The sequence below is a fragment of the Vipera berus genome (assembly GCF_964194415.1).
Source record: "Vipera berus genome assembly, chromosome: 12".
In the NCBI taxonomy this organism is placed as follows: domain Eukaryota; kingdom Metazoa; phylum Chordata; class Lepidosauria; order Squamata; family Viperidae; genus Vipera; species Vipera berus.
In genome coordinates, this window is record NC_138215.1 from 14,498,213 (window position 1) to 14,513,996 (window position 15,784).

Consider the following 15,784-nt stretch of genomic DNA (forward strand, 5'->3'; position numbering starts at 1 on the left):
ATCTTCATTGCCTAAAACTTGTCAATCTTTAATATAAAACATGGGTAGTCAACCCATGGGGCTTGGAGGTTGCGGGGTGTGTGTGTGTGTGTCTTCTGCCATGAAAAGTACGATTGGACCCATGGAGACCTCAGTCATGTTTTCCAGGCTGGTAGAAAAATGTTTTTTTCTGACGTTTTACCTTTTAATAATGCTCAAGATCTCACTGTTTTTTTATTTATTTATTTTAGGGTTCAGAACGTGAGTGGAGAGACGTGGTTTTAATGTGACAGGGGAGATACTATTCTGTTGGAAAAGCATCATTCATCTTGCCAGCACCTAACATCTTTAATACCAAACCATCTGTATCTGTGCATTTCTTTAGGTGAAGGATAGACAGTCTGTGGGCTTGATTCCTGCTAGATTTTGGGTCTCTATAAGATTTCTCATAAAACTGAAATAGTGCTTGTTTCATAGGAAGTAGTTTATTTTAAGGTGTCTCTAAAACCCACCCTTCCTTCCTTCCTTCCTTCCTTCCTTCCTTCCTTCCTTCCTTCCTTCCTTCCTTCCTTCCTTCCTTCCTTCCTTCCTTCCTTCCTAGTATGAATTTTCAAGGTAAGATTCTTATTTCCTAAAAAAAGAGAAAATAATGTTCTTTGTAAGTATACAATTTTAACATAAGCCGTTCCTCAGTTCTATACCCAAAATATGCTTTTGACATTGTACACTATGATGGTTTAGTAATATTGGTTACAAACGTAAGTATTGTTTTTGTCTGTGCAACAGAGCTGTCTTGACTTTCAGTTAATTTTTTCCAGAAGATTTCCTTTAAAAAAAAATTAAACCTTGAAGCAATCATTTGAACTTTACAGTTGAAATATAGAGACCTTGAATTTTATCATGTGCCCCACTAAACTTAAAAGAAAATATATTTATGTATGAATATAGCACAGTTACCTAAGGCATCTCATATTTGGCTATTCACCAAAATCAATGCTATGGTGTTTCTTGAGGCCATTAAGTTTTGGCTTGATCCAATTTCCCTTTATTTCTTAAATGATTTTTTATTTTATATAAATTCTCATAGCACAATTGGTAGAATATTATAAACCATTTGTGTTCCCATTAGGCTCAGCAAGGTCAAAGATCCGATGTGTTTGCGATTTTCATAGTAGAGGACAAATTTGCTACTTTTTAGAAAAAGAAAATTCATACTACTTATATATAAATTAACCAAAGTATGTTTTTGGTAATAAAGCAAGACAGCATGCTGTTTGCAATTTATAAGACGCCTCGCGTAGAACTATGACTGTCAGAACAATTGCTGCTGGTATTTAAAAACTAAATAATAAGAATTTATAGAAATTCATGATTTTACAATAAAAGACCCTGTTATACAAGATCTAAATTAATTGCCATAAGTTTTGAGTATAGTGAAATATATTGATCTGTTAATCCCATATTTAGATATGACTTTTTGATAGCTAGGGAGCAAACTGAAATTCATGTAGAATTCATGGAAAATTCTGTCATTATTTCTGACTTCAGTCTCCACCAGAAGGAAGGGAAGGAAGGAAGGAAGGAAGGAAGGAAGGAAGGAAGGAAGGAAGGAAGGAAGGAAGGAAGGAAGGAAGGAAAATTGGAAGCTGGTTGGAAGGTTGCATTATCAGTGTTCTAAATCATGAAGAAGTACAATAAATAGTCCTCTCTTTTCAGGTGGGCACTTTTTATGTATGGAGAACTTCCATTGGTGGACAGCCAAGAAAACAAAGCAAATCAATTCAAACTCCAAGCACAAATGTGTGTAAATTGTGCAAATTATCCTACTTTGGACACCTTATAAAAAGTCCTAATCCTTTGGAGAAGCCTCTAATGCTGGGAAAAGTGGAAAGAAAGAGTAAAGAAAAGGATGACCAGAAACAAGGTGGATGGACTCGATTACAGTGGTGATGGGGACACCATTGGAAGAGCTGAAGAGCCGGGTTAGGCACAGATCATCATGGAGAGAAGCAATAAGGATTTGATTGTACATTGATGATTGTACATGTCTTACAGTGGAGAACAGCAGATGTTGCCTCTTCGCAAAGTGTGAAGACTCAAGTATTTGACTTGAGTCACAAACTCAATGACTAGACTCCTAACTTTTCAACTTTTTTTTGGAATAATGAGACTGATGAATGACTGTAAGCATATACAGAGTGCCTTTCCTTGACATTATGTAATGGGAACCAGATGCTGTTCTTGGAGGTGAGAAGGTTAGGATAATGAAATTGAAGATGTCAGCTTATACAGGCACCATCTCAACTGGGCATTGGCTGAAAGGGAAGGGAAAATCTAGACTGGAAAACCTTCAAGGGTTTTTTCTTCCTAGTCAGTTTTCCCCTGGCTCCTAACCTGTCTCAAAAAAATCATGCTTCCTCCTAAGCGAAGGGGTTTTTGTATCCAGCAGCTATATTTGCCTATTATTTTGGGCAGCTAACAACCCTGTCAACATGCAAGTGGACAGGGTCAGGTTAACAAGCTGTTTCCTCCTTTTTTCATCTCTATAAGTTAAGCTGTGCCCCTTTTCCATCCGAATTAAACATCAGGAAGAAGTGGCGCCTTACAAAGTATTAGTCATTTCCTAGAATTTTTAAATATTTGGCTACCATTTTATAGTCCAAGGTCTTATGATTCATCCTAGTTTTACTGGAACCAATACTTTATGCAGCAAATTTATTGATGTTCTTATTAAAATTAGAAAGTCTGAGGCTGAAACCTGACAAATTAAGCTATGAGGTTTTTCCATCTTCAGGGATTTAAGCCAAAGTCTTTCCCAGCTTTGCTGTTGGAACCCTATAAAATAGAGATTATCAGAAGTATAGGATGCTCTGATACACCCAGCCAATTTTTTGAGTATCACTACTATCTATACTGACTGGTGATAACTTTCTAGGGTTCCAGGACCTTCCCAGCATTTTTAGGGAGCTGGGATTGCTGAAAAACAAGAGAATAAGCTTTAGAGAAACAAGTTTACCCTGAATGGATTGAAGCTTTTGCTTCAATTTGTCTCAAACACTGTAGTGAAAACATCCATTTTGGAGAGAAAGTCTGGATTAAGAGTTTATTGAACAAATGTCAGAGGCCTTTGGCTGATCTTACACATCATACTAAGACATGGCTTATTTTAGCTATGTTCTATTGCAGACATTACAATAGAGTCGATTTAGATCAGTAGTGTCCTAAGCTGGAGTGGCAGAGTTCCTATTCCCTCAGCAAACTACAAGAGGATGAAAAGTAGACATTATCATTGGAGCCCCTGTGAGGTCAAACCATTTCAAACTATTTCAAAGGGATTGGAGAGTTGATAAGACATTTGTTTTTTTACTGTTGTTATCTTCCAGTGTTTTGGGGTGTTGCTGCCATACAAGACAAAGGACATGAAGGAGATTCAGAAACATTGCTAGCTTATTCCTAAGTCAATGTGAAGATCTGGGAACTATTGGGCGATAAGCAAGGTCAGTTTTTAGTTCAGTATGTCGATTGGTCTCCTGTGAAGGGATCTATGGTTTAAGAAGCTTTGGGTGACGTCTATCTGCATAAGCCATTAGAACACTGGGTTTCTCAACCATGGTCACTTTAAGGTCCATAGCAGATTTTCCCTGCTATCATGGGTGGATTGAAGTCCACACATTTTCAGAAGGCCAAGATTGAGAAACATTATTTTAAAATGTGAAATTTGTGGATTCATGGTCTATTCTGTAGGAATTTAGAATGGAAGAATTCAAAATTTCTAGTATAATTTTGTTAATGCATAAAATTAAAGGGTATCTTTAGTCTTGACACTCTTAACATGTTTGGTGGGAATAATGTTGAAAGATCTAATAGTTTTGGAAAGTGTTTTTAGGGACACAAGTCAGAACTGTCCTGTTCTGCCAACAATAGAATTATATATTTTATATTTAAGGGATAAAATGAAAATAATAAACACAAATGATTCTTTCAAATTTATGCTGGTGACAAGAAGATTATCTACCACCTAGAAATGGAAACACACACACACACACACACACACACACAAACCTTCCTATAGGAAAATGTAGAGTTTCAAATATAGACCTTTGGCACTCCAAATTATTAGAAATACTATAGTCTTAATGGTATAACTTATTGATACAATATATAAAATGCAGGATATCAGAGGTAGTATTCCATTTAGTCTAATTTGGGGAACAAATTATTTGGTTTGCTAAAAATTCAGAACCTGTTAAGAGACATTTATCATCTGTGAAGACATGGATTTTGTTGAGTGAAACTGAATGATAATTTTGAAGGGGAAGTTTACAGTTACGAATCAACTTATGCATTTCAGTTATGATATACATCTTAATTATTTGAAATTTCTGTCTATCTTAACTCTAATCTAATGGTGTTGTTTTGAGATGTGCATTACCTCCATAATAACATTTTTTAAAAAGTTCACATAGCATTGTAGTAGTTGACTAATTTAATATTTAAATGTAATATGTGAATTTCTCCTTCAATTTTTGAAAATCTTTGTTGATACATTAGACCAGAGTTCAGTAGCTAATTTCAAAACCCACATAATGCAATCATTTCTGCCCTTTGGCACAAGGAATCCAGACCACCCTCAAAGCTACTGAATGTGGGAAAATATAATTTTGTTCCTGAAAAAAAATCATTGGCCACTTCTGTATTTTGGGGCTACTGAATTTGCTTCAAATCCCATATTCCGATTAGTCCTTCTGCCCGTCACTACCCTAAATTTATTAAATTCTTTCAACAAGAATGGAGACAGTTTGCATTTCATTTTCCAAACAGTTTGTGTGTTCTATTATTTTATTTATGAAGGGAAACATAGAGGGACATAAGTCACTTGGCAGGCTTTTGATTGACACACCCTTTGGAATTGACACTTTCCATTAGCTGTTAGAACTTCTTAGACACTTTCCATTACTTAGAAATCCTAGGTTTTTTTTTAAAGCTATGCCATAAAAACAAACATAGAAATAGTGATGCCTGCCTGCAATAGTCTGGGAACTTGGAAATTCCTACTGAGATAAGCACATTTCTCCTCCTCTCAAAATTGGCAGACACTTCCTTTAAAAAAATCCTCCTCTTCTTCCCTTTCCTTCTACTTTCCCCAGCATTAGAGCCTTCTTCAGAGAGCTATGTCTTTGTATAATGTGTCCAAGGGAGAATAATCAATAATAGACTGAGTGCTGATACAGTATGATGGTTAGAGAACTGAGAAGTGAGCCAGAACAAGGGAAATCAGACTAAAATCTTCACTGACTAAAAGACTACAGATTAGCTTATTTAGTTAGTCAAGAAGCAAAGACCCAGTGCTCTTAACTGACCCCTGCCAGTTGTCCTGTTTAAGGACAGCTCTCAGAGTGTGAACTCCATTGAAAACAACAACACCTCAGATCTACGTTCCTAAGATTTTGGTTTTTTTATTTTTTTATTTTAATTCCATTTATATCCCGCCCTTCTCCGAAGACTCAGGGCGGCTTTACAAACTTAGCAGTAAGTTTGTAAGCAGGTTTCTCGTCTTGCTCCTTGAACTCTTGATTTTCTGACTCAGCTGGGCTTAGAGAACTTTTTTGGCCTTTGCGTCTTTGCTACTTTTCCTGACCCTGTGCTACACTTGTCTGTCTTCTACTACTTGACTCTAGACTGAACTCTCCACTACCTGGGCTGCACCCACTTTGTGGGCAAAATTTCACTCTCCTGTATATCTGGAGTGTACATAACATCTCCTCAGTCAGCCGACTTTCTCTACCTCTGTAATTGCCTGGAATATTTCACATCAATAAACCCACTGTAACTAAATTCAGTGTATTGGATCAACCTGGAATAAGACAGTAGTAGAAAAATGAGGCCTCATGAGTTGGGACGTTGCAGCTCTCGGACCAAACAAGCAGCCGTCTTCTGAGACTGTTAAAGGAGAATATTCGTAGCTCAGGGTTGAAATGAGGTGTCCTTGGTGCTCTCTGAGCTTTTGTTTTCATGCAGATGTTTCATTATCCAAAGTAGGTAACATCATCAATGCTGAGGGTCTGTCTTCTAAGATTTGGATCAATGACAACAGGCCAGGTGGTAGCTGAGGGGGCCAGACGCCAGTGTGTTCAACATGCCCAATTTAAAATACTGTTTTAGTGCTAAGCTTGATCATCCATTTCTTAGCAAAGAGGTAGAATCTGGGTCTTAGGTCTTAGTCCTATAGTAGATTTAGTTTCAGCCTAACCCTAATTGGACAAGTTGCCTTGCTCTTCATGCTCTGTCCAAGGTGCTGAAAAAACATGACATTGCTCACCTTTTCAAAAACTCTTCGTTTTGAAAAAAAAATGCTTCAGTGGCGTCTTGGCCACGAATGCAAAGAGAGGAAAGGAATGCAGAAGCCACTAATAGATACAAGAGATCCTAAACAACACTTCAGGCTTAGGAAATCAATAAGCTTAAGGAAGAAAGTCAAAATAATTGCGCCATGATTCTCCATCATGTAAAAGAAGATAGAGGGCGATTCAGGTAGGATTTTAAAACTCCATTATTGATACATTTCAGTAATCAAATATAGTTCCATGCTGCCTGATTCCTAACCTGGCTTACCTATAGGGTTGGTCTATCCTTATAGCTTGGAGGAGATCGCGAGAAGGCAATCTGGTGGTCTTTATACGTTGGTGGATTACAATTTCTGTAAACGCCAGACAACACAGCCAACTGTAATAGATTTTACAGTAGAACCCAAAGCCAGTATGAAGTTTTCCACTTCTGATAGAAATTAGGTCCATATTTGGTCATCTAGAATTTAACTAGTAACTGAGGTAGTTATATAAAATTTAATTTCAGTTACAACTATTTAATTTAATTGTAATGGAATTAAATTTTATATAACTACATCAATTACTAGTTAGATTATTTAATTGTAATGACATTTCATTGCATTGTAATTTAGCTGTAATGAAATTAAATTTTATACAACTACCTCAATTACTAGTTAAATTCTAGATGATCCAATATACATCTAATTTCTATCGGAAGCAGAGAAATTCATACTGGCCAGGTGCTTTGGGTTCTAATTGTAATTCCATTATTCTTTTACTTTTAGATGCTGCTACGAATAATGGCTACTACTATCATATGTCTACAGATGACATGGATAGCTGTTTTTCTCATGATCATACATCAATGGGTGTAAGTGTAATCTGTATTAATGTCATATTTTAGGATATAAAATTGTGATAGTCAAACGTTGGTGCACCCAACCAATCCTTTTCTTGTTATTTCAATTCTTAGTGCCAAGGAAGGAAGTAACGTATTTATAAACATAGCAAAACTCCTTTTTGCTCTCCTACTGGGATCTACTGGGGCAAAAGTATCTGCTTTAAGTTCTCTCCTGTCTTTCTATGTAGCTGGGGAAATAGATCCCTCATTTGCTTCTAAATATCCTTCACTTTTCTTAGGAAAATGAATGATTGTATTTGAATTAAGCAAAAACCTCTCCCTGAGGATACTTATGACCAGTGGTGGGATTCAAATATGTGAACAACCGGTTCTCTGTGTGGATGCCACTCTGGAAGTCCATTCTGGGCCCGGGCCACAAAAAATTAGCTACCGGTTCTGCTGAAGTGGTGCGAACTGGTTGAATCGCACCACTGCTTATGACCTACCCCCAAAGCCACAAACGAAGCCAGAACTAAGACATTTGTCACCAAAGACTGAACATCAGTTATTAATGGATAAAATCTTATATGTGAGTTGTTTTACACTGTATATTTCTCTCTTCCTTCTCCCAGCTACTGTCAGCTACTACTCTCTTCCTTCTCCCAGCTTCTCCCAGCTACAGGGACTACTGTCCCTGTAGTCTTCTAGCAACGGCAGATTTTTCTCTAGACTCCAAAACTTGTTTTGTAACAAAGCTAAACACAAGCTGCAAAGATCAATTACAAATGACATCTAAACTTTTTGGAATAGAAATCAAATTAGCAACTTGATGTGTTCCTCCCTCCTTTTTAAAACTGTCAATGGAGAATTGACAATGATTGTTTATTTCTCAGAAGAGGGTATCGAATCACGGCCAATTATTAAATAAGACATGAGGCAGAGATAATGTGGTAAAGTATTAAATCCTGACATCTTCACTTCAAGAATGCAGCCTTAGCCATTATTTTACCAGGCAAATGTCATTTAGATACCTCAAGTGGTTTTTCTAAATATCAGCCTTTACTGGGACACACAAACATTTGGCTTTAATTAAGAAATCTGGTTCTTGTCATAACAGAAAAAAAGAGGCTTACTTTTATAGCTGTTCTTGGATGCTGGTTAGCCTCTAGATTTTGGAACAAACATGAGAAGTACTTTTCTAACTTGTTAGGTCCATGAAAAGCTTGGCTTGAATTTTGAATGCAGCCCATCCTGGAGGAACAAAATAAACTTGCAGTAGGCCCTTTGATCTTCATTGGAGTTGGTTTAGATCTGTAAAAGAAACATTGCTTGGAGCACTTTTTAACAGTAGAATTAAAGGTGGAAGCCACGCCTTTCAACAGACATACATAGCATTATCCAGGCTGTGAAAATAACTTGCATTGGATTCATCTATATTAAATTACCATACTTAATTACTTAACAGAAAGGTGTTGGGAGTATGTGTATATATGTGTGTGTTTATATGTATGCGTGCATCTCTCTCTTTGTATATACATACACATACATACATAAACTCTCTCTCTCTCTCTGTGTGTGTGTGTGTGTGTGTGTGTGTGTGTGTGTGTGTGTAGCTTGGCTGTTTTCTTGCAGACATTTCATTACCAAACCAAGTAACATCATCAGTGCTAGTAGGGAATTGGCTTTGCTCTCATGTTATATACTAGTGGCTTGCCCGGTCAGTGTTGGTGGGAGTGGACTTGGTGGTTCAAGGCTTGTTGGTGGTTTGAGGTTTGTTTTCCTGATTTTAATCAAAATTGAGAGGGGGGTATGACTAGTGATTTCCAAATAAGGCAGAAATAAGGTTAAATAAGGACTTACAACGTAGCTTGCTTGGAAGCCACCCTGCTTGTTTCAATCTTTCCTCAAATGGGGGAGAGAGATGGTTGCATCCAGATTTCTGAAACTCATGCCAAGGAAGGTCTTGACCATCTGGACATGACCATTATTTCATAGGGCCTTTGTATTACTCATCAATAAAATATGGAAGCAATTATCTTGTCCATGAACATAGCTTTTCTTTTCTTTTTTTCTTGCGCTTTGTTTTTTGTTCTCCAGAGAGCCCAAGCCATGCAAAACTCACGAGGAACCTCCTTTCTGAAATAAAAGATTAAAACGTGGTGAAAGAGAGTCCTCTTCTCTCCAAAGTTTTGATAACCTCATTAGATTGGGATTACCTGTGAATCTCTTCCAACCCAACCCATGCTTATTCTCCACAGGCCTTCCTTCCCAGGTGCTGGTGAATATTTCAAAATGAGACCTCTGGTTGTGGTTCTGTACTCTATTTTGGCTAATTGTCTAATCAGAACCAGATGAGCGAGGCACTTCTCCACTAGACTCTTTTTTTCTGAGCAGATTGCGTGTTTATGGCTCCCACTACAATTTTAGGAATGTAAAAGATAAAGTAACTATGGCTTTTATGAGGCTGATATTTAGAAGGCTTGTCAGAGGAGGCTATCAGCAGCGGTTCCCCCAGGGACTTCATTAAACTGGGATTCCCTTATTTTAACAACACCTCAGGGTGAATTAATGTAGTCTCTGATATTTGGAGGAAAAGGGCAGTGGGTTTCAATTGTTTTAAATCATTGGGCGTTTACAGATTGATAATACAGTCAGTCAAAAGGTATTGAGGATCTTTCTCATCTTTTCCTTCTTACTGGATTTTTTTTGGTCTGTGTGTGGCCGAAAGCTACAAAAGAGATAAGCAAAAGCTAGGAAGGTTATACACGGAAGACCCAATGTTAACATTCTGTTACTGCTGCTGTGATAAGAGATTGGGGGAGAAATCACACTATCCTTCCCTCTGATCAAGTCAAAGACTTGATTTGCCATCACTTTAAACTATGGCTTAGTTAATTTTGGGTTTGTTGCCATAGCCCACACAATATGCAACACCCTAAAGCGAGGTTTGCAAGAATGTGCACAGCATTCAAAACATCTAAAACTCCTACGGGCCCTCTGTGTGTTTCTGCCACTCTACGATGCTTAATTGTACAAATTCTTCACAAGTCCGATGAGGAGACTTACTAAGGCTATCTGTAGGGTCAGCATCGATAAGCAGCAGATAAAACACCGCTGATGTTAGAAAATGAGTCTCTTCTTTTACTTATCTTAGTAGCCAGGAATAAGCAAGGAGAAGAAGTAATGCAAGAAAGAAAGAAAACAAATCACTGGAGGATGAGGAGCTTCTAATCCTATTGCAAAACATTGAAACATTAAGATAAACAAGATTAAGTCCGTGGGGCCAGTGGGAAAACTTCTACAGCTGATCTACCTGACATTAGCTAAATCTTGGACCAGATTCTCTTAAACAACGTCCAGCCATATTTGGCTTATGTTTTCTGCCTTTTTATTTGCCCTTTAATCACTGGAAAGGTCAGGAGTGTGTATCTACCACATCCCAAGACAAACATAAATAGCCAAAGAAATTCAAACAGTTGTCAAAACAGCATCATTTTCACATCTATCCCAACTGAGCCCTTGTTGAATACTCTGTGGTGGATCTAATTCCGGCATACGGCGGTCAAGTAAGGTGAAGCAAAGCCACAATGAAGTAGAATTGAAAATAAAAGACAGTCCCAGATTTGATCTACAACAAGGGTCAAGCTTGGGTGATTTTAAGACCTGTGGACTTCAGCTCCCAGAATTCCCCAGTCAATTATGCTGGAGTTGAAGTCCACACGTCTTCCATGTTCAAGTCCATGTGTGGACTTCAACTCCATGCATAATTGGCTGGGGAGTTGAAGTCCACACGTCTTAGAGTTGCTCAGGTTGGACACCCCCATGCTATACTCTTGGTTGGTGACCTTAGATAGCCAATGAGTAGAAAGAACCTAACCAAAGGTTTTGGAGTTTTTTGATGCTGTACGCTTTTGAATTCTGGAAGACCTCCTTGCTCTTTAAGTGGACAACCTGATTATTTACCCAGAAACTGACAATAGCTTACAATAAGCAATCAGAGGGCAAAGCAAGTATAAAAACCACATTTTTTTTGACCCCACGTATTTCTCAAGGCCAAACTTAAATCTGTATCATCCTTTGGAATATCTCTGGCATTTTCTATGATGTCATACTTTTTTGCTGTGGCCAAAGATATTCCTCTTTTATTTATTTGCTTATTTTCTTAACTAACCATTTTTGTACACTGAGGGAAGAACAGCGTGCAACATTTTTCAATAAGAAACATATGTTAATCTCAAAGAATCAAAGATATCTTCACTTGTCCATACAATAATTGCACTTTTTTTTTCTTTTTTCTTTTGCTTTCCATCTGGGGTTCTTAGCAAGGCATTTCACTGCTAATTCAGAAAACAGTTGCTGCTTTTTGGACCACATAAAAGTTTGGCTTGTCACTCTTGGGGCTACCGTGTTTTCGATCATACTCATGATAATGTTTTATTTTAGGAAGCTTGTTTTGAATCCAACATTGGATGCTCAGGTATGCTTTAGGCTTGCAGCTATAGATCTATATTATAAAAATCAAATTAGTTCCTCTTTTTTTTTATATTCCAGCCTTCTCAGAATTATCTTTTACAGATATTTGTTCCAAAAATCTACTTTATACTGATCTGGCTCCTAAAAATTTAGGTATTATGAGAGAGGTCATAGTGCAGTAGTAGTTGAATAACTGTATTAAATTTTTTTAGTTGCAGCTGCACAATTAGAATTAGAAATAAACTATCAAGGAAGCACAGTATATCTTATCACAGAGGAAGAAAGACTTTTGCTTTATTCTCACTTGGAGTGCTTGGGCCTTTAGACAGGGAACTCTGAAGTTAAATACAGGGCCGCTAAATAATTAATTAGAGCCAGCTTGGTGCAGGAAGCTGTGAGTTCTAGTCCTGCCTTAGGTTAGGTCAGGGGTAGGCAACCTTGGCTCTTTTATGACTCGTGGACTTCAACTCCCAGAATTCCTGAGCCAGCCTGGCTCAGCTTGGAAACCTCTCCCTTTCCCTCAGCGTGGCTGGCTCAGGAATTCTGGGAGTTGAAGTCCACGAGTCATAAAAGAGCCAAGGTTGCCTACCCCTGGGTTAGGAAGATGACCTTGGGCCCGTCCCTAACTCTCAGCTCTAAGAAGGAGGCAACAGCAAAGCACTTCTGAAAAATCTTGCCCGTGAAAACTGCAGGGACTTGTCCAGGCAATCACCAGGAGTCAAAGCTGACTCAAAAAAGAGGAGAATTGGACAACTCCTATCTCTCCATCTTATGGTAAAATAAACGCTCGAAAGTAATGAGCCTTTTTGAGTTCATCCCCTGCCTGCTTTTCTGTAAGGTTGACACGATCTTCTTGTAGTTAAAAAAAACAACCACCACATTATGCTGCTTTTAGAACAAGACCAAGGCCTTGTTCATGTCCATTTCCAAAGATTAATGGCCAGCTAGTAATCCTTCCATACTTTCCTGGGTCTATACGATTAAGCCCACTTAGTTTTGCTCTTTATCTACCACTGGGGGAGTTAAGATCCTGACATTTTCATGCTTTTATCCCCCAGACTAGAGATCATAATCATAGAGCTTCCCGTATCTTTGAAGTCTGGTGCAGCTTCGTTCTCTAGCATTCTGGCTGTCCGTCACTCGAGGTATATAAAGAATCCTGCCAATTAAAGGAATTTTGTTTTAAGGGAAAGATTCAACGTTGTGGTACTTATACTGAAAGCCTTATAAGGTCTGGGTTAGGTTGTTGCTTAAGAGTAGCAAATTTTGGATCATCTTTATGGACATTTGGAGTATATTTCTTCGGCTGCAGGACAATGAATAGCTGCAAGGCATAAAATCAGGCTGGTTGTATGAAATGTTCAGTGTTGGCAGCCAGGGTGATAGGATGTTCAAACTTCTGAGTGGCCTGAAGTCACCATAGCCCTGGTCCCTTTTAGGAACAATGAATGGCAGGAGAGTCTATGGAAAGTCTCAATCATCCAGGTCATGGTTTTCCCAGCGGTGCTTTTTCCAAAAGGCAACTGGACTTTCTTAGGCTTTTTATTCTTTGAAAACATTTCGCTTCTCCTCCGTTTCTTCTGTTCTTTTCAACTCCGTTCTTCAGAACTGAAGAAGCCTCTTGGAGGAGAAGTGAAACATTTTCAAAGGAAAAAAAACACGAAGAAAGTCCAGCTGTCTTTTGGAAAAAGCACCTTTGGGATGGACACAGGAGAGCTTAAGGCCTAATCTGTAATATAATGTAAGGCAAATTAAGAAGAGGTTGGAGAAACATTTGTTTGAGATGTGATAGGCTTTATTGCTTGGGCAGGGGGGGCGGGTTGGACTAGAAGACCTCCAAGGTCCCTTCCAACTCTGTTCTTCTGTTATTTGTCTGCTCACCTGGCTCAGATTTTCCGTTCCTTGATTGCCACAAGAAAACTAGGAATTGTCAGCTTGTGGATAGCTTCCTAGGATATCCTGCTCTGTATTGCCTTGAAAGACTCCATGCTGGCTGTGCCAAGTGCCTTTGGGATCACATGGCACCTATTTATAAACCACCCAACCTGCCCCCTCTCTCCCTGCCAGCAAGCTGCAAATACGAAGGTCACTTAACAGCCAGCAGCCCCCCCAAGGCTGCCCTTGTGTTCTCTATGGAGGACAGAGAAATCTCCTAAGGACACCGATTACAGGTTAGTCTTTGCTTAATTGCTCTTCACACTGCTGTTCTTTGCCATGAACATAAACCAGAGTGTTACTACTTCAGCTGGTTCCCAGGAGTTCTTTGTTTTTGCAGTGTTCCAGCAGACAACGGTGGAAAGTGAAGGCCGTAATAATATTCAGAGTGCTGAGAACGACTCTTCTTTGTAGAGCGTGAAGGGGCCCTTAAAACACTCATCACAAGGAAACAGGGAAAGACAGATTATTCTGTCCATAAAAGAGATGATACTCAACCGGTTGAGTAATTGGAGTTAGCGATCTATTAGGAGTAGTTAGCTGGGATTCCCCCCACCTCCCCAGAAAATACCCTGTTTGGTGTGGCATGCTCCAGAGTTGGATCATCTCATAGTCCAGATGACTTCAGGTGGACATTCTACATTAATTCCATACAAAGATGACCCAGGGAGGTTCAGAATTCAGGAATCTTCTGAGGATTTTATCTTTATTTTAAAGTTGTTAATCTTCTGCAAAAGCTTGCTTGAATTTGTTGTAATCAATGTTTTCTTAGGTTTCAAAATCCAGAAGGGGACAAAGTAGTCTTTTGTACTTTTGTAGATTCTGTGTAAATGTACAAAGAAAAAAATAAATACTCTTTTTTGGTTCTTTGCCCTTCTCCATTACTGGCCCAAGCAAACCAAGGCCACAGTCTGAGACACAATTTTTCTCACGAGTAGTTTTTTTTCTAGATGATCTGGATTTCTACACTCGTAATTCCTGACCACCATAAAGTTCAGCTTTAGTACCTCTAGAAGGGACCAAGTTAGAGCAATAAGTCTTACGTTTCATTAAACCACAAAGGATCTTAGTTAACCTAATTTATTCAGGCTGTAAGATTCAACCAATTGTATGTAGGCTTTTTGGAAGTCTTATTTTATATTTTTCAGGGACTTAAAAAGGCATGTGTGTCAATGTCACATTGCTGTTTCTCTTTTAAGTCTCTGCGAAATGCAAAATATTTTTTGCCAAAGTCCGTACGCTGCCCGATTCTTTGGGCACTTGTTTATAAACTATCTGGACTCAAACAAATAAAAACTATGTGAATTGCAACATACTTTTGACTACAAATAAGTAGCTAAATCACAAAGCAGTATTCAGTATTGCTTAACAAATCATCAAACCAATGAAACAATAGTAAACTAGCAGAAGCAAACTCTGTCAAAACTTCATTCAAATGAAGATTGGAATAAAGGGGCTTACGAATTTTGGAAGTCCCAAATGCATTTGAGAACCTCTAAATGGAAACTAAAGCTTTCAACAATGTACTGGATCTCAAAAACACATAACCAGTAAATATATTTTAGGTACTCTATATAACTCATGGCTATCCATCCATTGAGAGGCCTTAGATCAGATTGCCTATATTCACTCTGCATCCACAGATACCACATCAACCTTACCATTCAGCAGGCAAAATAACCACTGATATTGCGCGACCAGCAACACAAGCTGTCCTTGACTTAAGACCACAACCTGGGACCAGCATTTCCATTGCGAAGCAAGTCAGTTCTTAAGTGAGCCATGCCTGACTTTACAACCTTTTTGCCATGGTCATTGAATGAATCACTACAGCAGTTGTTAAGTGAATCCGGCTTCATCCATTGACTTGATTGTCGGAAGCCAGCTGGGAAAGTCACAAATGGGGATCACGTGATCCTGAGAAGCTGCAACTATTGTAAATACATGCTGATTGCCAAGCGCATGGATTTTGGTCACGTGACCATGGGGTGGTGGTGTTATAATGGTCATAAGTATGAGGATTACTTATACATCACTTTTTTCTAATGCCATTGTATCTTCAAAAGGTGGCTAAATGAATGGTTATAAGTGAAGGGCTACCTGTAATAATGGCAATAGCACTTAGACTTATATACCGCTTCACAGTTCTTTACAGCCCTCTCTCAGCGGTTTACAGAGTCAGCCTCTTGCCCCCAACAATCTGGGCCCTCATTTTACCGATCTTGGAAAG

General features: G+C 38.5%; 1 protein-coding gene across 1 annotated transcript in view; it reads left to right on the forward strand.

Annotated features, from left to right (window-relative positions):
• Window positions 1–2,049: 2,049 nt before the first annotated feature.
• The window catches only part of LOC308673721 (NAD(P) transhydrogenase, mitochondrial-like), a 53,148-nt gene continuing 39,413 nt past the window's right edge, over window positions 2,050–15,784 (forward strand). Inside the window, exons 1-5 of the mRNA XM_081337634.1 lie at window positions 2,050–2,226; window positions 3,363–3,476; window positions 7,091–7,176; window positions 12,678–12,764; window positions 13,687–13,790. The gene's annotated coding sequence lies outside the window, so the exon portion shown is untranslated. The remainder of the gene's footprint in view (window positions 2,227–3,362; window positions 3,477–7,090; window positions 7,177–12,677; window positions 12,765–13,686; window positions 13,791–15,784) is intronic.